This window comes from Lissotriton helveticus, chromosome 3_1, assembly GCF_964261635.1.
Source record: "Lissotriton helveticus chromosome 3_1, aLisHel1.1, whole genome shotgun sequence".
NCBI lineage: Eukaryota > Metazoa > Chordata > Amphibia > Caudata > Salamandridae > Lissotriton > Lissotriton helveticus.
The window spans coordinates 678552757-678568167 of NC_136061.1; positions in this window are offsets into that span (position 1 = coordinate 678552757).

Here is a 15411-nt window from a genome sequence, read left to right on the forward strand (position 1 = left end):
GGAGCAGATTAATTTCCGTTTGATGCTTTGGGAGGGATCTGCAGTTAAGCAGGGCCATGTTGAGAGTGGTGGGTTTCAACGTTGGCTCTGGGTGGAAACTGTATGAGCATGAGCGGCAGCAAGAGTTCCCATCAGCGATTGAGATCGAGTTGCTGCAGGGAGGGGCTAGGGGGATTCGTAGTTCCAGCAGGGTGTCCCGGGAGTAAGTGGTGGCCTGGGAAGGGCGAACCAGGGGTCCGGGCTCTGGGCGCGGTCTGGCGCGGACGGGCGCAGACGGGCTTGCCTTAGGCGCGCCTTCGGCGCGCAAACGGCGCTCCCGCTGCGCTCGTCCGCTGCGCTTGCGTGGGAAGCACATTCGTAGGAGAGGGGTGGTGGGCGTGGCCTGAGAGTGGGCGTGGCCTATCGGCCGTGAAATCTTTCCTCCAAACAGCGCTGAAATCCGCTGATTGTTGGTAGCTTGCTTAGCGAAAATGACAGAGAGTAGCTCTGTGTTGGTGCCCAAAATAAAATACAGCTTTATACAATGTGATATAACTTTTTAAAAAATCGAGCGTGGACACCTCCGGCTTCCGCCTCAGAGGTCTTGGAGATTCCAATGACGCGCTATCATTCAGCGCTTACATAGGCTTGGGGGGTGGGCGTGGCCTGAGAGTGGGCGTGGCCTATCGGCCGTGAAATCTTTCCTCCAAACAGCGCTGAAATCCGCTGATTGTTGGTAGCTTGCTTAGCGAAAATGACAGAGAGTAGCTCTGTGTTGGTGCCCAAAATAAAATACAGCTTTATACAATGTGATATAACTTTTTTAAAAATCGAGCGTGGACACCTCCGGCTTCCGCCTCAGAGGTCTTGGAGATTCCAATGACGCGCTATCATTCAGCGCTTACATAGGCTTGGGGGGTGGGCGTGGCCTGAGAGTGGGCGTGGCCTATCGGCCGTGAAATCTTTCCTCCAAACAGCGCTGAAATCCGCTGATTGTTGGTAGCTTGCTTAGCGAAAATGACAGAGAGTAGCTCTGTGTTGGTGCCCAAAATAAAATACAGCTTTATACAATGTGATATAACTTTTTAAAAAATCGAGCGTGGACACCTCCGGCTTCCGCCTCAGAGGTCTTGGAGATTCCAATGACGCGCTATCATTCAGCGCTTACATAGGCTTGGGGGGTGGGCGTGGCCTGAGAGTGGGCGTGGCCTATCGGCCGTGAAATCTTTCCTCCAAACAGCGCTGAAATCCGCTGATTGTTGGTAGCTTGCTTAGCGAAAATGACAGAGAGTAGCTCTGTGTTGGTGCCCAAAATAAAATACAGCTTTATACAATGTGATATAACTTTTTAAAAAATCGAGCGTGGACACCTCCGGCTTCCGCCTCAGAGGTCTTGGAGATTCCAATGACGCGCTATCATTCAGCGCTTACATAGGCTTGGGGGGTGGGCGTGGCCTGAGAGTGGGCGTGGCCTATCGGCCGTGAAATCTTTCCTCCAAACAGCGCTGAAATCCGCTGATTGTTGGTAGCTTGCTTAGCGAAAATGACAGAGAGTAGCTCTGTGTTGGTGCCCAAAATAAAATACAGCTTTATACAATGTGATATAACTTTTTAAAAAATCGAGCGTGGACACCTCCGGCTTCCGCCTCAGAGGTCTTGGAGATTCCAATGACGCGCTATCATTCAGCGCTTACATAGGCTTGGGGGGTGGGCGTGGCCTGAGAGTGGGCGTGGCCTATCGGCCGTGAAATCTTTCCTCCAAACAGCGCTGAAATCCGCTGATTGTTGGTAGCTTGCTTAGCGAAAATGACAGAGAGTAGCTCTGTGTTGGTGCCCAAAATAAAATACAGCTTTATACAATGTGATATAACTTTTAAAAAAATCGAGCGTGGACACCTCCGGCTTCCGCCTCAGAGGTCTTGGAGATGATGTCCAACGGCCGTTGTTCCCTCCATCCAAGTAGAGATTTCCCTTTTTCCAGGACATAAAGTTTAGCCACAGTTTTTCTGTCTTGGAAACTCATTTCTGTCATGACATAAGCTAGAAAAGGCAATTTATTTCCACAATATCCTCCAGGAGTGACATCGGTGGCACGCAATTCATCCAAACCAAAACCCAGACTCTCCCAAGTGATCCTGTCAATAATAGTGAATGGAGAGCAAGAATCCGCCCAGACATGTACTTCCTTGCCTTTGATTTTGATAATACACTTGGGGGGATAACTATCCTTGCTCCCATCACAATTACAAACTTTGGCAGATTCAATCATTAGTAAATCCACACCCTCTTCTTCACTGTCACACCAAATGTCATCCTCTTTAATCATGTTTACAGCTTTTTTATAGCCATAAGACTAACTGCCTTTGCACACCCTCGCAAAATGCCCCATTTTCTTTCATCTGTAACACCTACTTTTTATCGCAGGACAATGATTTGCATTGGCAGTGTGCTTTGAACTACCACATCTGAAACAAGATTTGAATTTTGATTTCACTACTTCTTGTTTTCTTTTGCTCACTTTAATCTCATCAACCTTCTCAACTCCTTTTCTCACATTATTTACACTGTGAACTGTATCATTCTGACAAGCATTTCTACAATCAGTACCACCCAAACACCTTCACACCTAGAGGTATTTTCCATTCTTGTAGCTACATCTATAGTTCTTTCCAAAGTGGGATCCTTCATGCCTAACAACTTTTCTTGCACCTTAACGTTAGACATTCTATTAATCATTTGATCCCTAATTATTTCATCCCTCAGGTTCTTAGATTTGCAAGTACCCGCTAATCTTCTCAAATTTGCTACGTACTGTTCAATAGACTCACCCTGTAATTGAATGTGTGAAAAAAACGTATGCCTTTCCATGATGACCACACTAACTTTCTTACCAAAATTCTCTTCTAAAGCCTTCAAAGCAACTTCATATACATCCACGCCACCATCACCACTCTCCCCACCATCCTCATCAGTATTTTCCTCTATATTTCTTCCTTCAATGGGCGGTAACGTTTTTAATACATTTCTCCTTTCCAAACCCAAACAATGTTTGAGGATAACTAATCTTCTCCTTGCCAAGTATACATCACCTCCAATAGCCTCAAGGTAAGTTTAGAAAGTTTCTCTCCAATCCTCCCAACCCAGGCATGGCTGACCAGGACTCTGTAGAAACATAGGTGATGTTGGTATGGACTTTGTCATCATGATGCTCAGGATTTCCAAGAGTGTAACACCACACTATGTAATTGACAAATATCTTTTCCAGTACCTTATTCCTTAAAGTTATAAAATCTCGTATTTTTTGCCACTTGATCTTACTGGTGTGTGTGTCACTAGGTATTAAAGTAAAATGGTGCACTCAATGTTTTCATCTGAGCCCAATATAATTGTCTTTAAAAGATTTAACAGTTGGTGGATTTCCATTTGTTGGCTACTCTTTCTACATACACAAAACTATGCGCAGGAAAACAGTACCTCGGTGTATCAGGGTTGTACCTTCCTACCACCTTAGTACCCAAAATCCCAAAACCGACTAGCTATAGTGCTCATTCATTCTCCTACATAATCATGAAGCTACAAATGATTAGACAACCCAGAATACAACACTCCAGACTCTCTCAGGAATCGCGGTAGCTAGACATACCCTTTCGCTCACTTACTCATAGTTGTCCACAATAAGGATTGTCAGAGTCACTGTATACTTCAAAATGTTTATTTTATCTATTGTGCTCTATTATGCAGTATACAAGCCACAACCAGCAGCAAAATGCATAAACCTAGAACAGTTAGCATTGTTACAATACCATAGAATATAAAGGGGGATGTCATCATATATACAGTGGAAAAAGGACTATAAGGCCTAACCACCCTCCCCTTGGTAAGTTGAAGTTGTCAGCAGACCCCATACCTTAGAGCAGACGTCTTCAAACTGTGGGGCGCGACCCCCAGAGGGGCCGTGGAGCCCTGGGAAGGGGGGTCGCGCATTCCCCAGCCTTTCAAAAACATTTGCTTTGGTTTTGGAAAAGGAGAGCGGTCGAGCGTTTGCTTCTGCTGAGTCTGCTGAATCTCCTGTTCCGTGAAAGGTTTTTGTGTCAGGGTGCCTGGCCATCTGAAAGAAATGCAAATATGCCCCACAGGGCCGGCTCTAGGGCGGTGTGATCGGTGCCACCGCACCTGGTGCTGACTTGGGTTGGGGGCACCATGTTAATTGTTTAAAAAGCACCCGAGATCACCTTCCTTGTCCCAGCAATTTTAAACCATAAATAAAAATTTCAAAGTTTAATGTTCTTCCTGGAGAGAGCTTTGTCTGGTAGTAGAAGTTTTGACTCATCGTTATATGCCTACTGCAATGAACGTGTTGCATTCAGATCACAAAGTGCATATACTATAAATAGGTCAATGGGTTATCGTTTTTGTCAGCGAGATTCTTTTGTTGCTTCCAGTTTATAAACTAAAATACTAATACAGAGCAGTAAGCTATTTACTGTCATCAAAGTGTTGCATACAAACTGCAAGAAAAATATTGAAGCTTTGTTTTGTTTAGCGTAGTCTTTCCTTATTCTGATATTGCAAAAACATTTGGGTAGAAATCAGTTCTTAATATTAAACAATGGAATTACATTTCAAATTCTGAATTCATGCTTTTCCAGACCAAAGACCCTTAAACTAGACTACATACCTGTATGGATGACATGTGACTCCTACACCTTGCTGTCCTCTGTCTTATTTAACATTTCCTGTACACTGATTTACACACGTATGGCTGTCTCCATTCACTGTATGTGTGATGTAAAGTGTTCTGACACTTTAAACAGGTATGAGTGGCGCCATAAAACTAAACAAATCGAAGAGACAGTGGTTATGGAGACTTGGGGGGGATTGTCAAATGATGGTAGTGAGGGAATCCGTGGCAGAGGTGTTCTTTGAGGGGGCGCTAACTAACATTGTCGCACAGGGCGCCACCAGTGCTAAAGCCGGCCCTGGTGCCCCATTATTTAATCTGGAACTGTAAAGGGTGCTTGAGACCGGTGAATCACTCCAGCCTTTGTGATGATGAAGTTGTTTTTTTGAGTGGTAGTGCAAAGAAAAAACAACTGGGCTGTGAAGTGTTTGCTTTTAATCATAACTGTACTTACACAGCCCTTGGGACCCCTAAGGAGGTGTTGAACGGACAGTTATTTAAAAAAGAAATTGCATTACATAAGCCCTGGTATTCCTAAGATCTAAATTTCGGAGGAACCATTTTATTTAAAACTATTTATACATTTTGTGTCAGACTATATTTTACTGTGTGTAATGCAATGCAAGAATAAAATAACGACTTACATACTCACAGTGCTTTCTGTCACATGCTGTGATCACGTAGCACTAAAAATACACTAGTCTCCATTGCACCAACCAAGATTTAATTCTGTGTCTCTTTGGTTACACACAGATCTATGCAGTGCATTAACAAATAGAGGTTTTATAATGTACTTCAGTGCATTTCCCACTGAGTAACAACTTTTTACATTTATTTTTAATTTACACTGCCCATTATTGTATATGTAGGTACCTGATGGTGAAAGACCTAAAAAAACATACAGAATATTTTGGGGCTTATTTATGAGAGGCTTGCGCCACCAGAGCACCAGTTTTTTTTAACGCTCTGTGGGTGCGAGCCTCTCAACCATACCTACGAGCGGCGCAAAGTCACCCTGCATGGCTTTGCATGGCCTCATGGATATGGAATAAGACAAAGTAGGGCAAGTTGCTGCCTTGCCTAACTCTGCATCAAGGAGGTGTTCCATGTGCGCTGCATGGGTGTTCCCACGCAACACCCATGTATTTTGATGCTGCCCCATATTTTTAAAATCACTTAAACCTGGGGCAAAACCAAAAACGTACGTCTCCCCAGTGAAAACATTTCTCCTCGTGTTTTCCTCTTTCCATGTGTGCTGCATTCTGCACCTCACATAGAATGAGGAAATCGTCTCGGGATTATTTTTGTGAAGTAAGGTGCCCTTCCTGCACAAAAACAATCATGCCTATATTGGTGCTAGGCAGCAATTTGTGCGCCAACGCAAGGGAAAGGACAGGAATGCACCGTATTTCATAAATATGGTGCATTCCTGCCCTTCCACATTGGCATAGGGCAGCACAGCAAGCGTACTTGCAGCGCTGCCAGATCCCAATTCCTAATAAATGAAGCCCTTTGTTTTTAGCTACACCTTTGTATTCGCCCCCACGCTCCCTGACCTTTGGTTTGCCAAACACTGTTTAATATTATTTCCCCACTGTAAAAATTATTTTGTGTGGTAATTGGGGGTGTTTACGGTTGTCGATGATGAGGAGTATCAGGTTCTGGAAATTTTTATCAGGAGGGGGTCCTTACTCCTAAAAAAGTTTGACAAGTGGGTCTCAGCATCAAAAAGTTTGAAGACCTCTGCCTTAGAGCCTAGATGAAAGGTCTACATCATAGGAACAGCATAGCTCTTCTTCAAGGAAACTCTCTCTCCAAGTGTGTGTGAACAACATGCATCCCCGTAATATCAAAGCACGAGTTACCAGCAGTGCAGCTATGTTTAGCATACTTTTTCTAGGTTCTAGGGACTGACTAGAACAGACTAACAAGGAGCATGTTTATCGACCTTGCACATTGTGTTCAGACTAAACTCCAGGAACAAGCAGAGAACACACAAAGCAGACAGTTCTCACGTGAAAGACACAGAGTCTTGCAAAACAAAGTCATGTAGTAATGTGCGCAAAAGCAGCATCATAGCAGCAGAGCTCATGCTAACTTAGCAATGTCGAGAATGATCCTAGCGGCGATATAATACTACTCACTGCACTGCACAGTATAGACTTCCTGATGGCACGCTGTACTCAGATGCAACTGAAAAATGGTGTGCGTGTCACCAACTAAGAATCACAGCTCCTAATGACATGCTCAATGACCTGCATCGTTGTTTCCGTTTGTTGATATTATGAAAAATGGTTTTCCTCCTACAATATGGCAGCACATATCACGTTGCAGGCGCACGTCTGCTGACCCAAAGATGGCGGCACGTATTTACATTGAAGCAATGACCTCAGAATACATCCTTCCACATATTGGCATTAGCTCCGTCTTTCCGCGAGCAGGAGCTCGAGTGTAGAAAAACAGCACGAGACACTGCGCAAGATCAGTGACGGTTGTCCCCAATACAGGTAGGAATTCTTTAAAACCTAGTGGAAGTAACAGCACGTACCCCACGCCAGCAGATTACTCTTTCCAGAGAAACAGGGTGAAATTGTCCCAATTTTGGCAATCAAGGGACGTATTTCACATGTAAAAACACCCGAATGCCAGTATGATCTTCTGGAGAGACTTGGGGTCATTAGTAGGGTCACATCCCACCCTCGTCAACTGTTTTGTGAAGACAGGACCCCGCAGGTTGATCAAAGAAGGTTTATTAGCAGAATACAACGACCCGTGATAAGATGCCTGTAGCTCCCCTCATCAACTGCTCTCCTTAATGTTCCAGAACACCAAGCCACCAGGAGGAGCAAGTTGCCAGGGAACAACAGGCATTCCACAAGGTATGAAACTATGTATGGAAACAATACAACAAATGCAATTTTAAATATAAAACCATCCCCTGGGCTTCAGTTGGAACATAAATAGTTCACAGAGGTGCTTCTGCCAAGATTTTTGCTCCTGGTTGCTGGGATCACAGTTCTGCCATTTGAAGGCAGGTGGGAGGAGGACAAGGTGCAGACTGCTGTTATTTAAAGTAGGCTCTGTGCTAGTTTCCTTTTTGCTGCTGGGACAAAAGTCCCAGTGGGAGCAACGTCAGGACGTTGCTGACGCAGTTAATGTGACTGACTTAGGTGCAGCCTCGGAATGGGATGCATCCTAATGCACCCAAGTTTCCTTCTACAGTGATGTCACAGCATCCACTCTATGCCTGAACTCTACCCTATGTGTGAGGCACCCAGCCCCAGGGCGGTTTACGATAAAGGCCAGCGTAAATATGTGAAGACTCACACCTGCGCACTTCGCCTCCCAAATATGCCTGGTTGCCTGATCCTCGAAGTGAGGGTGAGAATGAGATTAGACCTTGAATGCCATGGCCCAGTGGGATGCACATATTTCATTATTGGAATTTTTTTATTGTGCCAGAATTAAGTTGACCTTGCCAGGCACCCAGGAAACAGGCAGGGCGTCGCTCCAACGCCATTATTTACCGGCCGCTGCTGGTTAAGAAGTACTTTCAGGGGGCTGAAAAAGATAGGGTTTCTAAAGGAGTGATGTCCTAATGGGAGTACCCAAGCATTCATTATAAGAGTTGTGGCCTCTGTAACTAAGGTTGGGTCCTGCTACATGTAGCCTGCATTTACATTGGCCTACCTTTCCTCCACCTGGTTTTCCTCCTTCTTCTTCTGCTTATCCTTCACATAACCTGCTGGTCATCCTACCCATCTTGGCCCTTCTCATCATCACCCTTAAGGTTCTTCTCTTCCTGATCCTGCTCTTCCTCCTGGTACCGTCTTCCACCTCTTCCTCCTATTCTTTTCCTGACTTTCATACTGGTACTCCTCCTGGTCTTGTTCTTCTTCTTGATCCTTGTCTTGGTTTTCCTGGTCTTGATTCTTCTTCCTGGTCCAGTTCATTCTACTCTTGGGCCTTGTTCTACGCTTTAGCTTTCTTTTCCTTCTCCTGCTCCTCATCTGGTCGTCCTGATTATGCTCTTCCTGCTGCTTCTAGTCTTAACACTTCAGGTTTCTTGATCATGGTTCTCCTAGTCTTCCAAGGCCCTGCCTTTTTGAGTGTGTTCCTTCTCTAGGTCCTGAACATGTTTTTGTTCCTGTCATCCTACACATGTTCCTTATCCCGAAAAGGCCTGGTCCTCCAGGCCCTGGCCTTCCAGATCGATCGAATCTGTCTGGTCCAGGTACTCCTCCTCACCCTCCTGCTCTGCTGTTCCTCCTTCTTGTCTTCCTCCTTCTAGTTCTTTCCCTACCCTTCAGACTCATGGTCCTCTTCCTGGTCATCAACTAGTTTTACGACTCCCCCTCATGTTCATCACCTTCATGTTCATCACTCTTTTGGTCTTCCTCCTGGTCCTTCACTTCATCTTCCTCCTACTCCTGACCCAGGGCCTCTTATCATCCTCTGGTCTTGCTTGGTGCCTACTCCTCCTCCTACACCTCTTTTCTTGGTCCAGGTTGTGGTCCTACTCCTCAGCCTCCTGGTCATTCTCTTTCTGAGCTTGGTGATGGGCGTCCTGAAGAAGGGATGAATAGAATCCCGAAATGCATTGGGCTGGGCTGGGTAATCTAGTTGCAACACGTATTAGATATGTTTTTTAAAACTATTAATGAACTGAGTTCTTTGCATATCATTGTTTGAACCAAAGTTTATTTGTTTTCACTCTTTGTACTCAGATGTTGATATTGATCTGGTTTCGATTGTTGCTATATTTTTTGCATTAAACAATGGAATGAATTGTCTTCTTTTTGTTTCATTATATTGTGAAGTGTTGATTCTACAGTTTACGCTGTGCATCCAGTATACTGGTGAACATTCACCAGAAGGGTTATCATTTGGGTATAGACCAGGTTCTCCATGGTTAAAGGAGAGAGCACAAGTACTTCATTACTGGGTAGCAGTTGTAAAATGCACAGAGTCCTAAAAGCCAACAAAATAAGTTCAGAAAACAGAATGAGCAAAGGAAAAAGGTTTGGGGGTGACACTGCAGAGAGGGCCAAGTCCAAAAAAATGCCTATTGTCATTGATCATTAGCAAGGGAGTACTTGTAGAGAGAAATGTCCTTTTTTCTTAAGACTGGATAATTCCTTTATGAGGAACCTATGGTGGCACAATGAGCACTGCCAAAATTTGGCAATGCAGTGTTTTGCAGGTCTGGAGAAGTGCGTATAAAAAAAGGGGATAGAGCTGCAAAATAATGTTACCCATGGCACCATAACCCTTGCAGCGGACCTGCACTTAAGCAGCTACAGTGGTTTGATTGCAACTGAATTTTTCATACAAGGCTTCCAAATATTCAGTCACTGAATCATTAGCCCTAACCACAGAAAGGCAATGAGGTGTATGTCCATTCTCACTAAGGCTGTCTCCAATACATATATGTCCCTTGTTTGGAAGAGGAAGAATCCTTTACCGAGACATCTATCTCTATTTCTTGCAGCTCATTTGCATCTGCTGGTGGTTCCAGACACTGCAGAAGGAACCCCAAAATCAGTTCTGCAACAAGCAGCCAAAATTACTTGTACTGAATACAAAGTGAGAGCATGGCCCCATGCTCATTGTAATGGGCTCCATGTTCTCACTCTACATACCAGAGTTTGTATTCCACAGAGTACCTTCTGTTATAATGATAGTGCTGGAGCACATGTAGCCCCAAGCCTATCTTAAAAGGGAATTCCCTAATTTATATATGGTTCTTGCCCATACCAATGAGGGAATCACTTTGCCTCTATGTTTACATTTTATTATGGTCAGAGGCAAATAGGACCTTAGGAGGTGCATTGGCAGTATACCCCCTGAGGATACCACACTAAAGTGAGTAAAGGGTGTCCCATGAACCCCTCTCCCTCCAGATTTCTCCCTGCATGTAGGTTTTAGTCAATCACTGCACCTGCCTGCTAGGAAATCTATCTTCCCTCTTTAAATTGAAGGTGAAATCCTGCCTGTACTGTGAAACATGCAGTAGTTTGCAAACAGCCGTTCCTTGTGTCACTGAATGAGCTGTCCCCAGAGCAGGAACCAGTTCATGGCTGATCTGTAGGAAGCACATTCATTGTAATAGGGCGCACTGTCTATGTTTGCATCCGGTGAACTTGTATTAAGGTGCGCTCTGATTTAAACAAAGACTGTGGGCCCAATCTGTAATACGCGTCCAGGCGTCCACTTTCCTGTTTTGCCATCAACTGCTTGTCTCTCTTGCTTATGCCTGCCACATTTATGTTACACTTACTTTTTGGATGGAAAAGTTGGCAATGCACTCAGAGTGCTGGCACTGCTTGGCGAATGGCTTCGAGCTTTCTAGAATAAGTAATATGCATGGACATTTGAGAACAAAATCTGGAACTGCATTCCCCATGAGGGCACAAAAATCTCCCAGCATTTTGAAAATGGTAGTGGCCTTCCTGAAGACATTGTAAAGGAATGTGGCAGTGGCTTATGGATCCTGACTTCATGCCGCACCCACCCACGCAGCAGTCTTTTGCCCTCTCTAGGAGAACATCAAGCCCACAAGTCATCAGGGAGAAGTATTCCTAAAATTAAGAAAAAGAGTGGGTTAGGCGCCGGCCCTTCCTGACATTGGCCAGCTATCCACTACTGAGTTCACATCTTTCGACCCTGTGGGAAACAGATTAAGGTATTTACATCCTGGGAAGGAGACAGAAACCAGACTAGACACCAAGCCCTTATTCCAAATACAGTCCGACTACCGCCACCACTGTGGTACCACCCTCCATATTTCGAGTGTGGCGGTCTGACCGCCACAGGATTGCCGCCGCCACCATGACCTAGGATTCCGCAGTGGTGGCACAATGGAATGGAGTAGGAATATGCTGGTGGTGCAGACAAGGCACCGCCGAGCATATTCCAAGTTGCATTTCCAATGCCTATTTCATGTCAGTGAACCCGCCACGAAACAGGTGGTGTAGATGCAACTAAGGGGGCCCTAACAGGGTCCCCTGCCACTTCTGGGTCTATAATTGCATCCGGGGGGGCACATTTTGTGCCCCCCTGGACTTGCACCCCTGTTCCTGCATGGTGTGGCATGCACAACATGGTGCATTCCACACCATGCTGGAATGTGCTGCTGGAGCTGTCACGGTGGCGGTCTGATGTTAATGCTGTCCTATGAACTTAACACAGCCCCCACCGTGAGACTGCCGCAGCACCGCCCGCCCCAGGATTGGCAGTCCTCCTCCCAGCGCAGCGATAGTGATGCTGCAGGAGGGCCGCCAAACTCGAAATAAGGCCCCAAGTGCCCACTCTTTACCCCTCCGAGGGCACTGTGGTATTATAGAAAGGCACGATGATGCTGTGCAATCCCTTCTACGGTATGGATCATGTTGAGGTACATGTAACTCTGAGGCAAACACAGGGATGTATTCCCTCATTTGCATACGCAGGTACAGAGGCAACACAGTAAGTACCCATCACAAGGGTTCTCCTTGGGAAGAGATGTAGGGGTTTCAAGGGCTCACCAGGCATCCCACTCTTCAATAAGAGGCTGGTCTGCCTCCAATGAAAGACGGAACCACCATTTCAATCCACAGCTGTCTTTTATTAATGCGCTCTCCTCGACACAGGTATGAACTGTCAGGGTTTATACCTGCACTGACGACAGGTTTTTATTTTGTAATAATTAGGAATGCACTTATTGCGTCCGATGTGTAACTCAGGCCCAGAATTGTTTTTTAAAGAATGAGGTGGGGGCTCGTCTGTCCAGGCAATAGACGACTACACCCACCCCAGCAACCCAAATTGTCTGTCTTTCCACAGCCCCAATACCCCCTGCCGGGATCTAGAGCCTGAATACTGCAGTTATCCCCATGGCAAGTGGAAGGAAATTTGGATTCTTACGGGTATAGATTTGACATAAGGGATGGCAGAGAGAAAGATCTGGTATTATAGCCAAACATTGCCATTTGCAGGGCATTCTGGGCTGGAAATGATGGTGGGGTCCATGTAACAAACACCATCCTGGACACCCCTAAGTGGCTATCCAGATTCCCTAAAATATTGAAAGTCCAATGAAAAATCTTCATGTCTTCACATTGCATTTTGGAGCCTTTCTTGCCATTGCTGATAGACCCACCCTCACAAATGGGATACTGTTTTTATTAAGAGAAGAGTGAAACATAGAATAGTAGTGCTTTTGTTATCATATAACACATTTTTGGCTACCAAATGTAAGTGAGTGTGCCAAAAATATCACATTTTTGACATAACACTCTCTAAATCGCATGATATTTTGATATTATGGGCAATCCCACATTCAGAGTTGTACAAATAACCACTGTTCTTAAACTCATATTCTTAAGCACATTTAAAAAGTACATAGCTTTTCCTTCATTCCTATTTCTCAACCACTAGACTTTACCCTATGAATTGAAGCATGATGGATACACAATGGAACATCACTGTAAGCTGCATTCAGTTGATGACTCTGTATATTGCACGTTTTTGGATAACCAATAAAAAGTATCAAATGGGGGTGGGGTCGCACACTACTCACACACCGGCGGTGTCGCCCCTAAGGACTCTGGTCAATGTAGTAAAGTGTTCGCGATGCATCATCTTTCGATCTTCTGCTATCTTCGCTGTCTTCGCCATCCCTGGACACGTGTTTGTGGGTATCACCCCTCGTCAGCAGGGATAGGCCGTGTACTGGGGTTGCTGATGGCTGCCAATATCTGCCAGGTATAGTACCACTCAGGCGCATAGGTGCGAGATCCCAGGCTCGTCAACCCACTGCTCACGGGAGCTTTAAAGTTACAAATGGGGGTGGGGTCGCACACTACTCACACAGCGGCGGTGTCGCCCCTAAGGACTCTGGTCAATGTAGTAAAGTGTTCGCGATGCATCATCTTTCGATCTTCTGCTATCTTCGCTGTCTTCGCAATCCCTGGACACGTGTTTCGGGGTATCACCCCTCGTCAGCAGGGATAGGCCTTGTACTGGGGTTGCCGATGGCTGCCAATATCTGCCAGGTATAGTACCACTCAGGCGCGTTGGTCGGGATCCCAGGCTCGTCAGCCCACTGCTCACGGGAGCTTTAAAGTTACAAATGGGGGTGGGGTCGCACACTACTCACACACCGGCGGTGTCGCCCCTAAGGACTCTGGTCAATGTAGTAAAGTGTTCGCGATGCATCATCTTTCGATCTTCTGCTATCTTCGCTGTCTTCGCAATCCCTGGACACGTGTTTCGGGGTATCACCCCTCGTCAGCAGGGATAGGCCGTGTACTGGGGTTGCCGATGGCTGCTAATATCTGCCAGGTATAGTACCACTCAGGCGCGTAGGTGCGGGATCCCAGGCTCGTCAGCCCACTGCTCACGGGAGCTTTAAAGTTACAAATGGGAGTGGGGTCGCACACTACTCACACTCCAGCGGTGTCGCCCCTAAGGACTCTGGTCAATGTAGTAAAGTGTTCGCGATGCATCATCTTTCGATCTTCTGCTATCTTCGCTGTCTTCGCCATCCCTAGACACGTGTTTCGGGGTATCACCCCTCGTCAGCAGGGATAGGCCGTGTACTGGGGTTGCCGATGGCTGCCAATATCTGCCAGGTATAGTACCACTCAGGCGCGTAGGTGCGGGATCCCAGGCTTGTCAGCCCACTGCTCACGGGAGCTTTAAAGTTACAAATGGGGGTGGGGTCGCACACTACTCACATACCAGCGATGTCGCCCCTAAGGACTCTGGTCAATGTAGTAAAGTGTTCGCGATGCATCATCTTTCGATCTTCTGCTATCTTCGCTGTCTTCGCAATCCCTGGACACGTGTTTCGGGGTATCACCCCTCGTCAGCAGGGATAGGCCGTGTACTGGGGTTGCCGATGGCTGCCAATATCTGTCAGGTATAGTACCACTCAGGCGCGTAGGTGCGGGATCCCAGGCTCGTCAGCCCACTGCTCATGGGAGCTTTAAAGTTACAAATGGGGGTGGGGTCGCACACTACTCACACACCGGCGGTGTCGCCCCTAAGGACTCTGGTCAATGTAGTAAAGTGTTCGCGATGCATCATCTTTCGATCTTCTGCTATCTTCGCTGTCTTCGCCATCCCTGGACACGTGTTTCGGGGTATCACCCCTCGTCAGCAGGGATAGGCCGTGTACTGGGGTTGCCGATGGCTGCCAATATCTGCCAGGTACAGTACCACTCAGGCGCGTAGGTGCGGGATCCCAGGCTCGTCAGCCCACTGCTCACGGGAGCTTTAAAGTTACAAATGGGGGTGGGGTCGCACACTACTCACACACCGGCGGTGTCGCCCCTAAGGACTCTGGTCAATGTAGTAAAGTGTTTGCGATGCATCATCTTTCGATCTTCTGCTATCTTCTCTGTCTTCGCAATCCCTGGACACGTGTTTTGGGGTATCACCCCTCGTCAGCAGGGATAGGCCGTGTACTGGGGTTGCCGATGGCTGCCAATATCTGCCAGGTATAGTACCACTCAGGCGCGTAGAGCGGGATCCCTGGCTCGTCAGCCCACTGCTCACGGGAGCTTTAAAATTACAAATGGGGGTGGGGTCGCACACTACTCACACACCGGCGGTGTCGCCCCTAAGGACTCTGGTCAATGTAGTAAAGTGTTCGCGATGCATCATCTTTTTATCTTCTGCTATCTTCGCTGTCTTCGCCATCCCTGGACACGTGTTTCGGGGTATCACCCCTCGTCAGCAGGGATAGGCCGTGTACTGGGGTTGCC